This window comes from Sapajus apella, unplaced genomic scaffold, assembly GCF_009761245.1.
Source record: "Sapajus apella isolate SASKATOON/1434 unplaced genomic scaffold, GSC_monkey_1.0 scaffold29, whole genome shotgun sequence".
NCBI lineage: Eukaryota > Metazoa > Chordata > Mammalia > Primates > Cebidae > Sapajus > Sapajus apella.
Window position 1 is genome coordinate 10,069,741 of NW_022436969.1, and position 19,175 is coordinate 10,088,915.

At 43.5% G+C, this 19,175-nt stretch overlaps 1 pseudogene across 1 annotated transcript; it reads right to left on the reverse strand.

The window, feature by feature from the left end:
- Positions 1 to 698: 698 nt before the first annotated feature.
- On the reverse strand, positions 699 to 2,810 carry LOC116561449 (annotated as a pseudogene). Its single transcript, XR_004273434.1, has one exon. The product of XR_004273434.1 is annotated as a calponin-2 pseudogene (transcript).
- Positions 2,811 to 19,175: the final 16,365 nt, after the last annotated feature.

Consider the following 19,175-nt stretch of genomic DNA (forward strand, 5'->3'; position numbering starts at 1 on the left):
TATGCCTGTAATTCCAACACTTTGGGATGCCGAGGCAGGTGGATCACTTGAGGTCAGGAGCTCGAGACCAGCCTGGCCAACATGGTGAAACCCCCTTTCTACTAAAAATATAAAAATTAGCTGGGTATCGTGGCATGTGCCTGTAGTCCCAGCTACTCAGGAGGATGAGGCAGGAGGATCACTTGAACCTGGCAGGTGGAGGTTGCAGTGAGTCGAGATCATGCCATTGCACTCCAACCTGGATGACAGAGTGAGACTCTGTCTCAAAAAAAGTAAAAAAAGAAAAGAAGAAGACATAATGGAGCACACAAAAGGAAGAAAAGACAAGATTTCTACCCTCAAAAAAAAGAAAATTGGCTGGAGACACGCTGCGCAAGACAGCAAGACTTAAGGATATATACTCAGGAGCATTTGAGTATCCCAAGACAGCTTAGCACAGAGTAAACCACACAAAGGGAGGCCATCAGTGACTGTGACAGGGAGTGAAGGAGGGCAACTGGAGAATACATGCTGGGGGGGTGGGAAAAGCATGAGCCCAAGCTCTCATCCTGCAGACACCCGTGGCTTATTGTGGCCCTTGGGCAATTAAGTTGTCAGCTTCAGTTTGCTCAAACTGAAAACAAAAGGCAAGGACTAGATGGTCTGTAATGTCTTTCAGCTACAAGAGTACAGGATTCTTTTTTTTTTTTTTTTTCTTACAAACAGAGGTTTTATTGCGTTTGGTCCACAGTTGGGTTTCACATTATCTGATGGAGCAGGGCTCCTGGGTGAGGGTTCCTGTGCAGTACTTGGTGGGTGTGTTGCCCGAGGTGATGGAGCACTATAGCTGGTCATGCCCAGAAGGGGAGGAGGAGGGCTGGGGCTCCTAAAACCTACTGAGGGGCCGGGCACAGTGGCTCACGCCTGTAATCCTAGCACTTGGGGAGGCCAAAGCGGGTGGATCACCTGAGGCCAGGAGTTCAAGACCAGCCTGGCTACCATGGTGAAACCCTGTCTCTCTACCAAAAATACAAAATTAGCCAGTGTGGTGGAGTACCTGCAGTCCCAGCTATTTGGGAGACTGAGGCAGGGGAATCCCTTGAGCTCGGGAGGTGGACGTGCAGTGAGCGAAGATTGTCGCAAGGCACTCTAGCCTGGGCAACAGCAACAACTAAAAAAAACCCACTGAGGCTACAGGGAGGGTGGGGTAGCATGGAGATGGGGTCAGGCTTGGCCCCAACAACTCAGAATTCTGCTTCCTTGTACAGGCCTCACTTTCCCCACCAGGTCCCGGGGCAGGTCTGAGGGTCGGAGGGAAATCCAGCCACTTGGGAGCCTGAGACATTTAACATCGTGGCCAGGCCCCCTTTCCAGGAGACTCATCGCCCAGCATCCTCTCCACTGTCCCTGCCCCATTCGTTGGGGGGAAAAAATGTATTTTTCTTTTGTTAATACTTCCTGAAACTTTTGCAGGTACAGAAACCACAAACTGATCTGGTGACAAAATGAGAAGAGGGCCAGGCAACCAGAAGTCTTCAGGGACCGGTTCCCTCCAAGCCCAGGCCTCTTCTCCCCAGCACAGCTCGGCCCACAGCCTGGACAGGCCAGCAGGAACCCTGACCCTACAGGTATCAGGATACGGCCTTGAACCCTCCCCCCCCAGCCCGGTAGCTCAGTCCTGCAAAGGACCAAGGCTAGGGCGAGAAAGCCCTGCTGCCTGATCCCAGGAGCCACTCACAGACCCTCGGCTGATTGGCAGCACTGAACAGGTTAATAAAAAAAGATGAAAACCCAGAAAAACCCAGAAACCCAGACGGGGAGATGGGGAGACGTGGGGAGAGAGCGCGCTGGGAGCCTCAGTAGCCCGCCTCTTCCTGGTAGTAAGGGGGATATTCAGGGGCCTCCCCTGGGCCCCGGCAGTCGCCAGGATCGGAGGGAGCCCCGTCGACCACTGTGCCTTGCGGGCAGTACTTGGGGTCGTATATCTGCCGGCCCAGGCCGAAGACCTGGCCGCTCTGGTTGGCGCCCTGCGTGTAGCCCATCTGCAGGGACATGGAGGAGTTATCACACTTGTCGGTTCCCAGTTTGGTGTCGTAGATGTGCCGCCATGTCCCGGGAGCTGTCATGCCCACCTGGCTGGCACACTTGTTGGTGCCCATCTGGAGGCTGATGGTGGAGTGGTCCATGGGGGGCAGGATGTGGTTCTTGGGGTCGCAGAGATGCCTCCTCGTGCCGTACGCAGTCATGCCCGACTGGCTGGCGCATTTGTTGGTGCCCATCTGCAGCACGATGACACACTGGCCGGCGTTCATGGTGGCGTCGTCGAAGTTCCGCTCCTGCTTCTCCGAGTACTTAACACCGATGTCCACCCCGCTCTGCAGCCCCTTAGTCTTGGCCTTCCCCGCCAGGGCGAGAAGAAACATCTGCACCTGCATCAGGTTCCCGCTCTCAAACAGGTCGTTGGCCTCGAACAGGTCCACGGGGTTCATGCCGTAGCTGACCATGGCCTTAATGAAGTTGGAAAGGTTTTCTAGCTGGTGCCAGTTCTGCATGGAGCGGTTGATCTTGGGGACTGAGCCTGGCTGTAGCTTGTTCATGAGTGTGCATAAGATAATCCCGTCCTTCAGGCCCTTCTGGAAGTCGGGGCCAATGGAGAGGCCGGTGAGTCCCTCGATCCAGCCTCGGAGCTCTGCCTCCTTCTGTGGGTCATACTTGCACAGGAGCCGGTTCTTGACCTGGGCCGACAGCCCGTACCAGGGGCCCTTGTTGAACTGCGTGGAGCTCATGGCTGGCGTGCGCGGCGGCGGGACGGGGCCGGACGTGACTGAATACAGGATTCTTAAGGACAAATGCCTAGAACTTGGGAAGGTGAGGATGTTACAGGTAACAGGAAGGATGAGCACAAATTCACAGAAGTAGGAAAACGCTAGTTGTTTGTGCATAGGTAACCCTTGTTGTGGGGTGGCAAAGACCTTAAACAAACCTGTTTATTCTAATTCCTTTTTTTTTTTTTTTTTTAGTTTTAAAAATAGAGGCCGGCTGTAGTGGCTCATGCCTGTAATACCAGCACTTTGGGGGGCTGAGGCGGGCTGATCACAAGGTCAAGAGATCAAGACCATCCTGACCAACATGGTGAAACCCCATGTTGGAAATAGATATTGGAAATAGCTCTTCGGTGCTGCAAAGAAAAATTAGCACTGAGACAAAGGATCTTTAACCATGCAATTTTTACTTCCTGGACTGCAGGAAGGGTACTCCTGGTAGCCATAGTGCCATGAGAGTACAAAGAACAAAGGGAATCCACACAAAGTTATTCCTTACTCATTTGGGTTTGTCCTTACTGCTGTGTCTGATTTCTGTTGGCTGGAGCCAGACCTCACAATCTAAACTAGAACCTGGTTGGCTAACAGCTTAAAACTTTTCTAAACAGGTAAAAGCAATGGAGAGCTGGGACATGCCTGTGAGCACATCTAGAGAGATATCTTGGTTAAAGTACAAAGACCTAGAATGTTCTACGTGCCTATAAGCACAGCATGTCTAACAGCTACATAGGATAGGGCTTAACAAAGTTATTAGCACACTTGTTCTTTTTTTTAAATTTTTTTATTTTATTTTTTTTTAGAGACGGGGTTTCATTATACTGGTCAGGCTGATCTTGAACTCCTGACCTTGTGATCTGCCCCCCTCAGCCTCCCAAAGAGCTGGGATTACAGGCGTGAGCCACCGTGCCCGCCTAGCACACTTATTCTTTAACAAGAAAGAAAACTTTAAAAAGGAACTTTTCTACTTCCCACACCCCATCTGTACTAAAAATATAAAAATTAGCCCGGCATCGTGGCGTGTGCCTGTAGTCCCAACTACTCGAGAGGCTGAGTAGGAGAATCACTTGAACCCGGGAGGCAGAGGTTGCAGTGAGCTGAGATTGTGCCACTGCACTCCAGCCTGGCGACAGCGTGAGACTCAGTCTCAAAAAAAAAAAAAGAGGGCGAGAGAGAGACGCTGTCTCACCATGTTTCCCAAGCTGGTATGGAATTCCCAAGGTCAGGTGATCCACCAGCTTCAGCCTCTCAATACTGAGTGAGCCACCACGCCCAGCCCTGTTTAACTATTCTAAAAACTCTGAGGGCAATAAACTCGGAAATGGGTAAAACAGTGCTAAGCCAGGTAAGGGACATTAAGCAGGGTCACAGTGGAGAAAGGGATACTGTGTTTCCTGCAGGCAGAGTTGGACTTCATGCTCCCTGCCTCACTTCGAATTGTCTTCGTGGAACTACATTGCAACCCCTTCCCCAAACCCACACCCCAAATACAGTAATAAGAGGGTGTGGTGACAGATGCCCTCTCATTAGAGCAGCATCAAGTAGCCCCTTTTGTGGGTCAAGGAGCCAGATGCTGGTGCTGAAAACATGGTGGCCATTCCAGTCAGTCTGATCAGGCCTGGCATGGAGAGTAAATGTCTCTCCAAGAAGGGCACAGTAATGGCCATGCAGGAATGTCCAAATGCTGGTGATGACTGCCAGATTTCATTCTCTGGAAACTTCCCCATGGCATGCAGGATCTCTCGGGCCATCCTCTTCCCAGCACCCCCAGCCATGGCAACATAGCCATGTAGCTGCTCCAACGTATAGGAGTCTCAGTGCCCGTGAAGCCAGTCCTGCCCACTGGCTGGCATAGAACACTTTCCATATTCAGTCATTATCCCCAAGGAGGAAGTAGCTGTGTAGCACCCCCTGAATTACTGCTCCTCACCAGTTCTTCTCTTCCAATGCACCAGCTGCAGAACTTCTTGGGAGCCCAGAAGTTTTGCATAGATTTCACAATGTTTCTTTAACCTTTCTTCTTTGGCAAGAACTGCCAGTTTTTTGGCTTTTTTGGCCAGGATAAATCCCATTATAGCAGCATAGTTACCATCAGCTGTGGCATCATCCAATGTGTAGGCAATTGGAGCTCCCTCTCCATCAATAATCATGGTTCCACAGTAATTCTCTTTCCTCCAAAAGGGATTTGTATAATAAACTATACACTTGGCTGGGTGCTGTGGCTCACGCCTATAATCCCAACACTTTGGGAGGCTGAGGTGGGTGGATCATCTGAGATCAGAAGTTCAAGACAAGCCTGACCAACATGGTGAAACCCCTGTCTCTACTAAAAATACAAAATTAGCCAGGCGTGCTGGGGCGTGCCTGTAATCCCAGCCTACGGGGGAGGCTGAGTCAGGAAAATGGCTTGAACCCAGGAGGATGAGGTTGCAGTGAGCTGAGATGGCACCATTGCAGTCCAGCCTGGGCGACAAGAGTGAAACTCTGGCTCAAATAAATAAAAAATAAACTATACACTTGATGACTGAACCCAAAGGCACACAGGTGATCAACCAGCCTCTCATCATTGGCAGAGGAAGACTGAAGTGAATCCTCATGCCCAGGGTAAGAACAATAGTACTAATCACATATTTAGCTTATGTTTACTGGTTTATTGTGAAGGATAGTACAAAGGACACAGAAGAGATGCATAAGGGATATAGAGCTTTCATGCCCTTCCCAGTGCACCACCATCCAGGAAACTCCGCTTGTTCAGCTACCAGGAAGCTCTGATTGTCATGTTGTAAAACGTGGCAATACCCTAGGCCAGGTGCCCACACCTGTAATCCCAACACTTTGGGAGGCCGAAGTGTGTGGATCACTTGAGGCCAGGAGTTCGAGATTAGCCTGGCCACAGTGGCGAAACCCCATCTCTACAAAACATAGAAAAATTAGCTGGGTGTGGTGGTGTGTGCCTGTAGTCACAGCTACTTGGGAGGCTTAGGTGGGAGGATAGCTTGACCCCAGGAGGCAGAGGTTGCAGTGAGGCAAGATCGCACCACTGCACTCCATTCTAAATGATGGAGCCAGATCATGTCTCAAAATAAAAAAATAAAGTGAAATGAAATGCAGCAATATTCTTGGAGAAAATAGTTGCCATTCAAATCCAGAAGGTAAAGAATTTAGTCCCTTCAAGCAATGAGTTGGTACAACATAAATACTGCATTTCCTACTATATGGCAACAAAGGGTAATAATCAAATGTCGAATAATAATAAGTGTTGGTCTGGTGCTGTGCTGGGTCAGACTGAAGCCAGCACAGCACTGGGCCTCACCCAAGGCCTGCTGTAACCACTACCTGGCCACTGCCTATGCTTGCTCAAGGCCACAGCACAATAAGCAGGTGGTAAAGTCACCCAATTTTATGCTTTTCCCTTTAGGGTGGCACATCTCTCTATATTCCAGGTGCTTCCAGAGATGCTTTCCAGAAGCTATACCTTGAGTCAGGACACCTTTGAATTCTACCAGTTGCTCTATTCTATTATGACTGAACTGACACTGAAGCCACAAAGCAAAATTCTCCTCACTCTTCTCTCCCTTTTCTCTAGGCAAAGGAGTCTTTCCCTGTATACACCACTACCACAGGCCCATGGGAGTCCTGCCAGTATTCACTTATGGATCAAGAGCTGTTCAGTCAGCTTGTGGTGAATGCTGCCAGGCCTGGGCCTCACCCTTCAAAGAATTGGGCTTCCTTCTGCCTCAGCATATGTCCCAAAATGCCATTCAACAACCAAAGCCCAGAATCAGGAATCTTGAGAGGTTACTTGGTATTCTTCACTGTGGCTGACTTGCTACCTAAGCTGCAAGACAAGGTTTCTTTTATTCTTTCCTTTCTCTTTTTCAAACTTTGAATATGCTGGATTACATCAGAAGCCCGTATTGTGTATCTGAGTCTCCCTCAAGGTCCATAGTGTGTTCTACCTGATTACTGCTGCTAGTTATTCAGGGTCCAGGAGCTCTGTAGTCAACAGGTGATAATACCGCCAGGACTGGGTCTTTTTCTTCAAGACAGTGGGTTCATTTCTGGCCTAGGGTGTCTCTAGAAATGTCTGCAAGCTAGAGGCTGTAATGAGAGTCTCATAACTTTGCTCAGTGCCCTATTCTACTTTGGCTGAGATGGTATTTAAGTTGTGAGACAAAGTCCTTTTTATTTTTTTCTCCTCTCTCCTCAGGCAGAAGGAAGGGATCTCTTTTGGAGCTGTGAGCTGCACTGTCTGGGGTTGGGTGTGGTGTGATCCAAGCATTCCTTTAGCTGTCCCAGCTAATGTCTTACCGAGTCACGTAACACCCAAGTCCATTTGCTCTGAGCCCACCACAACACTAGGACTTGCCTAGGAGTTGCGGTCTTGGGAGCCTAGACAGCATTTCAAGTTTATTTAGGACCCCAGAGCCATTTAGCCCATGATGGCGAGGCTTGCTGAAACTCAAATTCTGACTGCTGGGATGGGCAATTTCCCTCTGGCTAAGGTTAGTATAAATGGCCCTTCCATTAGCATCAACTAAGTTTCGTCTAGTGTTGGCAGCATTGAGTTTCAATGCAGTCTTACAATCACTGCACTCTCCCTTTCCCAAAGCACAGATTCTCTCTTTAAGCTGCCTGGTCACCCCCAGGTAATAAGGCGGGGGGAGTGTTGGCAATTCAAGGGTGTATTTTCTACTCTCTTTGGTGCCTTTTTCAGTAATAAGACATTAAAACCAAATACTGTGATGACTCACCTGATTTTTGTGTCTTATAAAGCTGCTTTTATAGATAATTGTCAAATTTGGTGTTTCCAAGAAGATGATAATCAGTGGAAACATCTGTTTAGCCACATTCTTCCACAATTCAAGCTAATTATTATATAGTCACTCCAGCCATCTTATGATTGCTGTTTGTAAATTCTTAATCCCCTTTTATCCTCTTTCTTTGGATGTAAAAACTTTTGTAGTTTGTAGTAAAAATCTCAGTCTTTGCTGCTGTTGTCTTAATATCCAGTGAATAGTCTCTGTCTTTTGATTTCACTGTTTAATACTTATATTTAATGCTAGAATTGATATGTTTGAATTTACAACTTTTGTTTTACTTTGTGTGTTTGTCTCATATATTTTATTCTTTATTCCACCTTTAAAGTTTTTTGCTCTAAGTGAATATTTTTCATCTATTTTAATTTGTTTAATAACTTTTCTTTTTTGGCTTTTTATAGGAATGTTAATCCTATATAGTTTTATTCCCTCTCCCTATTAATGTAGTACTACTGTTATACTTTTCTATGTATGTTACACACCTAAAATATTTTATAGTTATTTCTTAATGCAAGTTTTTTTAAAGTAAGCTGGAATAAGACATAGAGCAATTATATATTTAAAAACAATAATAATAAGTGTTGGTGATGTTATTTGGATGTTTGTCCCCTCTAAATCTCATGTTGAGATGTGATTCCTAGTGTTGGAGGTACGGCCTCCTGGGAGCTGTGTCATGGGCTGGATCCATCATAAATAGCTTGGTGCTGTCCTTGAGATAATGAGTTCTGAGTTCACGAGAGATCTGATTGTTTAAAAGCTTGTGGCACCTCCCCATTCTCTCTCTCTTATCACCATGTGACGTGCCTGCTCCTGCTTTGCCTTCTACCCTGAGTACAAGCTCCCTGAGACCTCACCAGAAGCTGAGCAGATGCTGCCACCATGCTTGTACACCTTGCTGAACCATGAGCAAATTAAAAAAAAATTTTTTTTTCCAGACAGGGTCTCACTCTATCACCTAGGCTAGAGTGCACCTTCTGGGTTCAAGCGATCCTCTCACCTCACCCTACTGAGTAGGTGGGATTACAGGCATGTGCCACCAAGCCTGGCTAGTTTTTGCATTTTTTATAGAGATGGAGTTTTGCCATGTTGGCCAGGCTGGTCTTAAACACCTGACCTCAAGGGATCCGCTTGCTTTGGCCCCCCAAAGTGCTGGGATCACAGGTGTGAGGCACTGCTCCTGGCCAAAACTCTTTTCTTTATAAATTACCCAGTCTCAAGTATTCCTTTATAGAGATGCAAGAACGGACAAACGGTTGGTAAGGATGTGAAAATGGGATTATATATTATTGGTGGTAATATAAAATGGTGTAACCGTCTTGGAAAACAGTTTATCAATTCCTCAAAATACTAAACATATAGTTAGCATATGATCCAGCAATTCCACTCTTAGTTGTATACATACCCAAGAGAATCAAAAAAATCAACAGAAACTTACACACAAATATTTATAGCAATATTATTCATAATAGCTAAAAACTGGAAATAACCCAAATGTTCAACTGAGGAATGGATAAAATATATACATTTTAAAATGCGTGAATTTTATGGCATGTAAATTGTGTCTCAATAAAGCTATTTAACAAAGAAGGATATTCAAATGGCAGTAAAAATTCAAACAAATTTAAAGATTTAAACCAGGTGTAGTGGCTCATGTCTGTAATCCTAACACTTTGAGAGGCCTAGGCAGGCGAATCATTTGAGGCCAGGAGTTCAAGACCAGCCCGGCCAACATGATGAACCCCATCTCTATTAAAAATACAAAAAGTAGCAGGGCATGGTGACACACACCTATAGTCCAGCTACTTGGGAGGCTGAGGCACGAGAATTGCTTGCACCAGAGAGGCGGAGGCTACGTGAGTCAAAATGCTGCCACTGCACTCCAGCCTGGGCAATAGGGTGAGACTCAGACTCAAAAAAAAAAAAAAAGTGCTGAGCATAGAACCTGACACAGAGTAAGCACTGAAATAGTAGGCCCTCTGCATTTGTGGGCTCTGCATCCACAGAATCATCCATAGTTGGAAAATATTTGAAGGAAAAGAAAAAACAAGAATAAAACAATAAAAAGTAATACAAGTTAAAAAAAAATACAGTAAGGGCTGAGCTTGGTGGCTTATGCCTATAATCCAAGCACTTAGGGAGGCAAAGGAGGGTAGATCAAATGAGGTCAGGAATTCGAGACCAGTGTGGCCGACAGGGCAAAAATCCCATCTCTAATAAAAATACAAAAATTTGACCAGGCACAATGGCTCACACCTGTAATCCCAGCACTTTAGGAGGCTGAGGCAAGTGGGTCACCTGAGGTCAGGAGTTCAAGACCAGCCTGACCAACATGGAGAAACCGAATCTCTACTAAAAATACAAAATTAGCTGGGCATGGTGGCACCTGTTTGTAATCCCAGCTACTTGGGTAGCTGAGGCAGGAGAATCATTTGAACCTGGGAGGTGGAAGTTGTGGTGAGCCGAGATCACGCCATTGCACTCCAGTCTGGGCAAAAAAAGCAAAACTGTGAAACTCCGTCTCAAAAAAAGAAAAAAGAATTAGTGGGTATGGTGGTGGACACCTGTAATTCTAACTACTTGGGAGGCTGAGGCAGGGAGAATCGCTTGAACCTGGGAGGAGGAGGTTGCAGTGAGCTGAAATCGTGCCACTGCACTCCAGCCTGGGCGACAGACTCCGTCTCAAAAAGAAAAAAAAAAAAACCTCCCCCCAAAACAAAAAAGACAATATAATTATTTGCATAGCTTTTACATTGTATTAGGTACTATAAGTAATAGAAATAATTTAAAGTGTATGGGAGGATGTGGATAGGTAATATGAAAATACTTCAGTTTTTTTTTTTTTTGTATTTAGGTTCTGGGATACATGTGCAGATCATGCAGGGTTGTTGCATAGGTACATACATGGCAATGTGGTTTGCTGCCTCCATCCCCCCATCACCTATATCTGGCATTTCTCCCCATGGTATCTCTCCCCAACCTCCCCACCCCGCACTGTCTCTCCCCATCCCCCTCCAAAAGACCCCAGTGCGTGATGCTCCCCTCCTTGTGTCCATATCTTCTCATTGTTCAACACTCACCTATGAGTGAAAACATGCGGTGTTTGATTTTCTGTTCTTGTGTCAGTTTGCTAAGAATGACGGTTTCCAGATTCATCCATGTCCCTACAAAGGACACGAACTCATCATTTTTTATGGCTGCATAGTATTCCATGGTGTATATGTGCCACATTTTCCTTGTCCAGTCTATCATTGATGGGCATTTGGGTTGGTTCCAGGTCTTTGCTATTGTAAACAGTGCTGCAATGAACATACATGTGCATGTGTCTTTATAATAGAACGATTTATAATCCTTTGGGTATATACTCAGTAATGGGATTGCTGGGTCAAATGGAATTTCTATTTCTAGATCCTTAAGGAATCGCCACACTGTCTTCCACAATGGCTGAACTAATTTACACTCCCACCAACAGTGTAAAAGTATTCCTATTTCTCCACATCCTCTCCAGCATCTGTTGTCTCCAGATTTTTTAATGATCGCCATTCTAACTGGTGTGAGATGGTATCTCAATGTGCTTTTGATTTGTGTTTCTCTAATGATCAGTGACGATGAGCATTTTTTCATATGTTTGTTGGCCTCATATATGTCTTCTTTTGAAAAGTGTCTGTTCATATCCTTTGCCTGCTTTTGAATGGGTTTGTTTGTTTTTTTCTTGTAAATCTGTTTTAGTTCTTTGTAGATTCTGGATATTAGCCCTTTGTCAGATGGGTAGATTGTAAAATTTTTTTCCCATTCTTTGGTTGGCAGTTCACTCTAATGATTGTTTCTTTTGCTGTGCAGAATCTCTGGAGTTTAATTAGATCCCATTTGTCTATTTTGGCTTTTGTTGCCAATGCTTTTGGTGTTTTAATCATGAAGTCTTTGCCTATGCCTAAGTCCTGAGTGGTCTTGCCTAGGTTTTCTTCTAGGGTTTTTATGGTGTTAGGTCTTATGTTTAAGTCTTTAATCCATCTGGAGCTAATTTTAGTGTAAGGTGTCAGGAAGGGGTCCAGTTTCTGCTTTCTGCGCACAGCTCGCCCGTTTTCCTAACACCATTTATTAAACAGGGAATCCTTTCCTCATTGCTTGTTTTTGTGAGGTTTGTCAAAGATCAGATGGTTGTAGGTGTGGCGTTGCCTCCGAGGCCTCTGTTCTGTTCCATTGGTCTATATCTCTGCTTTGGTACGAGTACTATGCAGTTTTGATTACAAGTATAGGAATGCTTGTGATTTCTGCACATTGATTTTGTATTGACTTTGCTGAAGTTGCTTATAGTTTAAGGAGATTTGGGGCTGAGACAATGGGGTCTTCTAAAAAAACAATCATGTCATCTGCAAATAGACAATTTGACTTCCTCCTTTCCTGATTCAATACCCTTTATTTCTTTTTCTTGCTTGATTGCTCTGGCTAGAACTTCCAATACTATATTGAATAGAAGTGGTGAGAGACTGCATCCTTGTCTAGTGCCAGATTTCAAAGGGAATGCTTCCAGTTTTTGCCCATTCAGCATGATATTGGCTGTGGGTTTGTCATAAATAGCTTTTATTATTTTGAGATACGTTCCATCGACACCTAGTTTATTGAAAGTTTTTAGCACAAAGCGCTGTTGAATTTTGTCAAAGGCCTCTCTGCATCTGTTGAGATAATCATGTGGTTTTTGTCTTTGGTTATGTTTATGTGATGGATTACATTTATAGACTTGGGTATGTTGAACCAGCCTTGCATCCCCAGGATGAAGCTTACTTGATTGTAATGGATAAGCTTTTCGGTGTGCTGTTGCAATTGGTTTGCCAGTATTTTATTGAAGATTTTTGCATCTATGTTCATCATGGATACTGGCCTGAAGCTTTCTTTTTTTGTTGAGTCTCTGCTGGGTTTTGGTATCAAGATGGTGTTGGTCTCATAAAATGATTTAGAAAGGATTCCCTCTTTTTGGATTGTTTGGAATAGTTTCAGAAGGAGTGGTACCAGCTCCTCTTTGTACATCTGGTAGAATTTGGCTGTGAACCCATCTGGACCTGGACTTTTTTTTGTTGGTAGGCTATTAATTGCTACTTCAACTTCAGCCCTTGTTATTGGTCTATTGAGGGTTACAACTTCTTCCTGGTTTAGGCTTGGGAGGTTGCAAGTGTCCAGGAATTTATCCATTTCTTCCAGGTTTACTGGTTTACATGCATAGAGTTGTTTGTAATAATCTCTAGTGGTAGTTTGTATTTCTGTGGAATCGGTGGTGATATCCCCTTTATCTTTTTATTGCATCTATTTGATTCTTCTCTCTTTTCTTTTTTATTAATCTGGCTAGTAGTCTGTCTATTTTGTTGATCTTTTCAAAAAAGCAGCTCCTGGATTTATTGATTTTTTGAAGGGTTTTTTTGTGTCTCTATCTCTTCAGTTCTGCTCTGATATTAGTTATTTCTTGTCTTCTTCTAGCTTTTGAGTTTTTTTGATCTTGCTCCTCTAGCTCTTTCAATTTTGATGATAGGGTGTTGATTTTAGATCTTTCCTTGCTTCTCATGGGGGCATTTATTACTATAAAATTCCCTCTAGACACTGCTTTAAATGTGTCTCAGAGATTCTGATACATTGCATCTTCATTCTCGTTGGTTTCGAAGAACATCTTTATTTCTACTTTCATTTCATTGTTTATCTAGTCAACATTCAAAGCGAGTTGTTCAGTTTCCATGAAGTTGTGCGGTTCTGAGTTAGTTTCTTAATCCTGAGTTCTAGTTTGATTGCATCATAGTCTGAGAGAAGGTTTGTTATTAATCCATTCTTTTCCACTTGCTGTGGAGTGATTTACTTCCAATTATGTGGTCAATTTTAGAGTAGGTGTGATGAGGTGCTGAGAAGAATGTATATTCTGTGGATTTAGGGTGGAGATTTCTGTAGATGTCTATTAGGTCCACTTGGTCCAGATCTGAGTTCAAGTCCTGGATATTCCTTGTTAATTTTCTGTCTCATTGGTCTGATATTGACAGTGGAGCGTTGAAGTCTCTCACTACTATTGTGTGGGAGCCTGAGTCTCTTTGTAGGTCATTAATAACTTGCTTTATGTATCTGGGTGCTCCTGTATTGGGTGCATATATATTTAGGATCATTAGTTCTTCTTGTTGTGTTGATTCTTTTACCTTTATGTAATGACCTTCTTGTCTCTTTTGATCTTTGTTGGTTTAAAGTCCATTTTATCAGAGACTAGGACTGCAACTCCTGCTTTTTTTTTCGCTCTCCATTGGCTTGGTAAATCTTCCTCTATCCCTTTATTTTGAGCCTATATGTGTCCTTGCATGTGAGATGAATTTCCTGAATACAGCACACCAATGGGTCTTGACTTTTTATCCAATTTGCCAGTCTGTGTCTTTTGATTTGGGCATTTAGCCCATTTACACTTAAGGTTAATATTGTTATGTGTGACTTTAATCCTGCCATTTGATGCTAGCTGGTTGTTTTGCCCATTAGTTGACACAGTTTCTTCATTATGTCGATGATCATTACCATTTGGTATGTTTTTGGAGTGCTGGTACTGCTTGCTCCTTTCCATGTTTAGTGCTTCTTTTAGGAGCTCTTGTAAGGCAGACCTGGTGATGATGAAATCTCTCAACAATTGCTTGTCCGTAAAGGATGTTATTTCTCCTTCACTTATGAAGCTTAGTTTGGCTGTATATGAAATTCTAGGTTGAAAGTTCTTTTCTTTAAGGTTGTTGAATATTGGCCCCCACTCTCTTCCGGCTTGTAGGGTTTCTGCCGAGAGATCTGCTGTGAGTCTGATGGGCTTCCCTTTGTGGGTAACCTGACATCTCTCTGGCAGCCCTTAGCATTTTTTTCCTTCATTTCAACCCTGGTCAATCTGACAATTATGTGCCTTGGGGGTTGCTCTTTTTTGTGGTGTTCTCTGTATTTCCTGGACTTGAATATTGGCCTGCCTTGCTAGGTTGGGGAAGTTCTCCTGGATAATATCCTGAAGAGTATTTTCCAGCTTGGATTCATTTTCCCCGTTACATTCACGTACACCTATCAAACGTAGATTATTAGGTCTTTTCACATAATCCCATATTTCTTGGAGGCTTTATTCATTTTTTTTCACTCTTTTTTCTCTAATCTTGCCTTCTCATTTTACTTCATTGAGTTAATCTTCAATCTCTGATATCCTTTCTTCTGCTTGGTCAATTCGGCTATTGAAACTTGTGTATGCTTCACAAAGTTCTCATGCTGTGTTTTTAGCTCCATTAAGTCATTTGTGTTCTTCTCTAAGTTGGTTATTCTAGTTAGCATTTCATCTTACCTTTTTTCAACGTTCCTAGTTTCGTTGCGTTGAGTTAGAACATGTTCTTTTAGCTCAGAGAAGTTTGTTTTTACCTACCTTCTGAAGCCTCCTATTGTCAATACATCAGACTCATTCTCCATCCAGCTTTGTTCCCTGGCTGGTGAGGGGTTGTGATCCCTTGGAGGAGGAGAGGCATTCTGGTTTTTGGTGTTTTCATCCTTTTTGCACTTCTTTCTTCCCATCTTTGTGGATTTATCTCCCTGTGGTCTTTGTAGTTGGTGACTTTTGGATGGGGTCTCTAAGTGAACATGCTTTTTGTTGATGTTGAAGCTATTTCTTTCTGTTTTTTAGTTTTCCATCTAACAGTCAGACCCCTCTGCTGCAGGACTGCTGGAGGTCCACTCCAGACCCTGCTTGCTTGGGAATCACCTGCAGGGGCTGCAGAGCAGTAAGGGTTGCTGCCAGTTTCTTCTTCTGTTATCTTTGTCCCAGAAGGGTACCTGCCAGATGTCAGCTACGGCTCTCCTTATGAAGTACCTCTTTGGATCTAAGTGCACTTCCCAGGTGAGGCAGTGCCCTACCCTGCCTCAGCTCACCCTTCTTGGGCTACACCTGCTGTGCAAACAGTCCCATTGAGATGCACCTGGTACCTCATTTGTAAATGTGGGGTGATTAGTCACCCTCTGCATTGCTCTCACTGGGAACTGCACTCCAGAGCTGTTCCTATTGGGCCATCTTGGATCTCCCCCATCCTGTCTGTCAGTTTTTAAATATATATAGTTTGCCGGGCACGGTGGCTCAAGCCTGTAATCCCAGCACTTTGGGAGGCCGAGGTGGGTGGATCACGAGGTCAAGAGATCGAGACCATCCTGGTCAACATGGTGAAACCCCATCTCTACTAAAAATACAAAAACATTAGCTGGGCATGGTGGCGCGTGCCTGTAATCCCAGCTACTGAGGAGGCTGAGGCAGGAGAATTGCCTGAACCCAGGAGGCGGAGGTTGCGGTGAGCCGAGATCGCGCCATTGCACTCCAGCCTGGGTAACAAGAGTGAAACTCCATCTCAAAAAAAAAAAAATATATATATATATAGATAGATAGATAGATAGATATAGTTTGTTTGTTTGTTTTTGTTTTTTGAGACAGAGTCTCACTCTGTCACCCAGGCTGGAGTGCAATGGTGCAGTAGTCTCAGCTCACTGCAACCTCTGCCTCCCAGGCTCAAGGAATTCTCCTGCTTCAGCCTCCCGAGTAGCTGGGACTACAGGTGCCCACCAAACTTTTGTATTTTTAGGAGAGATGGGGTTTTGCCATGTTGGCCTGGCTGATCTCAAACTTCTGACCTCAAGTGATCCTCCAGCCTCAGCCTCCCAAAAAAGTGCTGGGATTATAGGTGTGAGCCACAGCACCCAGCTGTAAATACATACATGTATATATTTAAGACTAATCAAGTGCAGTAATGAGAAGGAAGAAGTAGAACAAAAAGTTGAGAAAAGCTCTTGCTCTGTAACCAACTGTAAATGATTGAGTACTATACTATTGTACACAAAGGACTTGAACATTCAGATTTTGGAATCCCCAAGGGTCCTGGAACCAATCTCTCACTGATAGCAAGGGATGACTGTATTTGTCAAATCATGAGTAGTTAATACTGTGAACTTAAAGAAATCCCTTTATGACAACTGTCTTAAATCTGTAAATTAACTAAAAAAAAGACCTAACACAGAATAAGCATTAGATTAATTAGTTTACATACTATCAATAAATTGTTTAAAGATTCACCAGCTGCAATAAACCCACAAATAGGAAGAATTTATATCTTTACACTGTTCAGTCTTCCTAATCTGGAATATGGTATTGTTATTGGATTAATGACTCCAAAATTAAAAAAAACAACAAAAACAAAAACAAACAAGGCCAGAGCTGATTTTTGCAACTGCTCCACACAAGGGGAAAATGACAAAGTTCTATAAAACATGCAAAATCTTTACTGACCTTGCAAATTCACAATGCATGTTAAACTTTAAAAGACAAAGTGGTTGTAGTACCCTTAAGAGCCAAATGAACCGGACTAAAATTTCCCTAGTCGACCAAATCTAGGAGATCAATATTTATTTATTTATTTATTTAGAGATGTAATTTTGCTTTTATTGCCCAGGCTGGAGTGCAGTGGCATAATCTCAGCTCACTGCAACCTCCATCTCTTGGGTTCAAGCAATTCTCCTGCCTCAGCCTCCAGAGTAGCTGAGGCACCTGCCACCACACCTGCCAGACAGGTAGCAGACAGGCACCTGCCACCACACCTGGTTAATTTTTGTATGTTTTTTAGTAGAGATGGGTTTTCACCATGTCAGCCAGCCTGATCTCGAACTCCTGACCTCTGGTGATCCACCCACCCCAGCCTCCCAAACTGCTGGGATTTCAGGCATGAGCCACCATGCACCCGGCCAGAGATCAATTTTTAGATGCATAATTATTTTATGTACCACCAAAGAAAAAAAGCCCTGTCAATTTAAGTTTGATGCCAAATCTAAATTTCAGCCTGTCTCTAAATAAATAAATGCTATTTATGATGCATCCCAATGTCAGATATTAAAAAATATTTTTTTAAAAACCATTAGAATAAATAGAATTCAAATGCAGTGGTTAAATATCCCTTTACTTTAGTAACAAAAATATGTAAAATACTTATGTACAATCTTACCAAATATGTTAAATATTACATTATGTTGGCCGGGCATGGTGGCTCAGGCTTGTAATCCCAGGACTTTGAGAGGCCAGGGCAGGGGGATCACCTGAGGTCAGGAGAATCGAGACCGTCTTGGCCAACATGGTGAAACCCGTCTCTACTAAAAATACAAAAATTAGCTGGGCGTGGTTTCATGTGCCTATAATCCTAGATACTGAGGAGGTGGAGGCAGGAAAATGGCTTGGACCAGGGAGTCGGAGGTTGCACTGCATTCCAGCCTGGCGTCAGAGCGAGACTTCGTCTCAAAAAACAAACAAATAAACAAAAACCACATTAAATATTGCAGATCCTAATAGATTCTGTATTTGGGAGTTACATACTTGCTAAAATTTACTTGTAACACCAAAATCAACAATCGCAGTATTTTCAGTCATGTGTGAACATACATATTCCCAGATGAGGTTGAACAAAGTGCCACTCCTGTCTTCCTGTTTCAGCTTTCACGCTATAAACAAATATACTTTCCATGGTCTATTTAGAGCCATAGTTTTGGCATTTTTTGTGATTTTTGTTAGAGGTTTTGTCATTTAAAATGGTCCCCAGGTTTACTGCTGTCGTGTTCCTAAATGCAAGAAGGCCGTGATATACCTTTTTGAGAAAATAAGTGTTAGATAAGCTTTGTTCATGAACGAGTTACAGTGTTGCTAGCCACGAATTAACAAATCAGTAGTACATATATATTGAATAAAGTGTCTTTAAACAGAAACACTCATAAAACAAGGTTATATATTGGTTGGTTGATGAAAAAAAATGTGACTAGAGGCTAGCAGGAACCTAACCCTGTGTTTTTCCTAGAAATAGTGGTTTAGTATTAACAGCAACTTTACAGAACTACTGAAATTACCAATAATTGACTGCAATGGATATCTAGAGCCTTGCTATTATTACTATTTTCTTCATAAACTGAATGTCACTGTGTCCTAACATTCCTCAAAATATATGAAATACATAAAACTCTAAAACTTCACTGGGAAGAAAAGCTGGTTCAGATAGAGAACACTACTAAGTTCCCGCACAGAAAGAACTAAATATTGCAAAATTCATATTCCTTTTCAAAAGTACTCCTTCTCCAAATTCAGTCACATTGGAAGTTAGAAAAAAGAAGAAAAAGTACTCCTATTGGCTGGGTGCGGTGGCTCACACCTGTAATCCCAGCACTTTGGGAGGCCGAGGCAGGTGGATTACTTGAGGTCTGGCATTAGAGACCAGCCTGGCCAAAACGGCGAAATCCCGTCTCTACTAAAAATGCAAAAATTAGCTGAGTGTGGTGGTGCATGCCTGTAATCTCAGCTACTCGGGAGGCTGAGGCAAGAGAATCACTTGAACCTAGGTTGTAGAGGTTGCAGTGAGCCAAGATCGTGCCACTGCACTCCAGCCTGGGTGAAGGAGTGAGACTCTGTCTCAAAAAAAAAAAAAGGAAAGAAAGAAAGAAAGAAAAAAAGTATTATGAGAAGTATTATTTCACAGATTCACAAGAATTTCACATTAAGTAATAAAGGCCAGTATATACC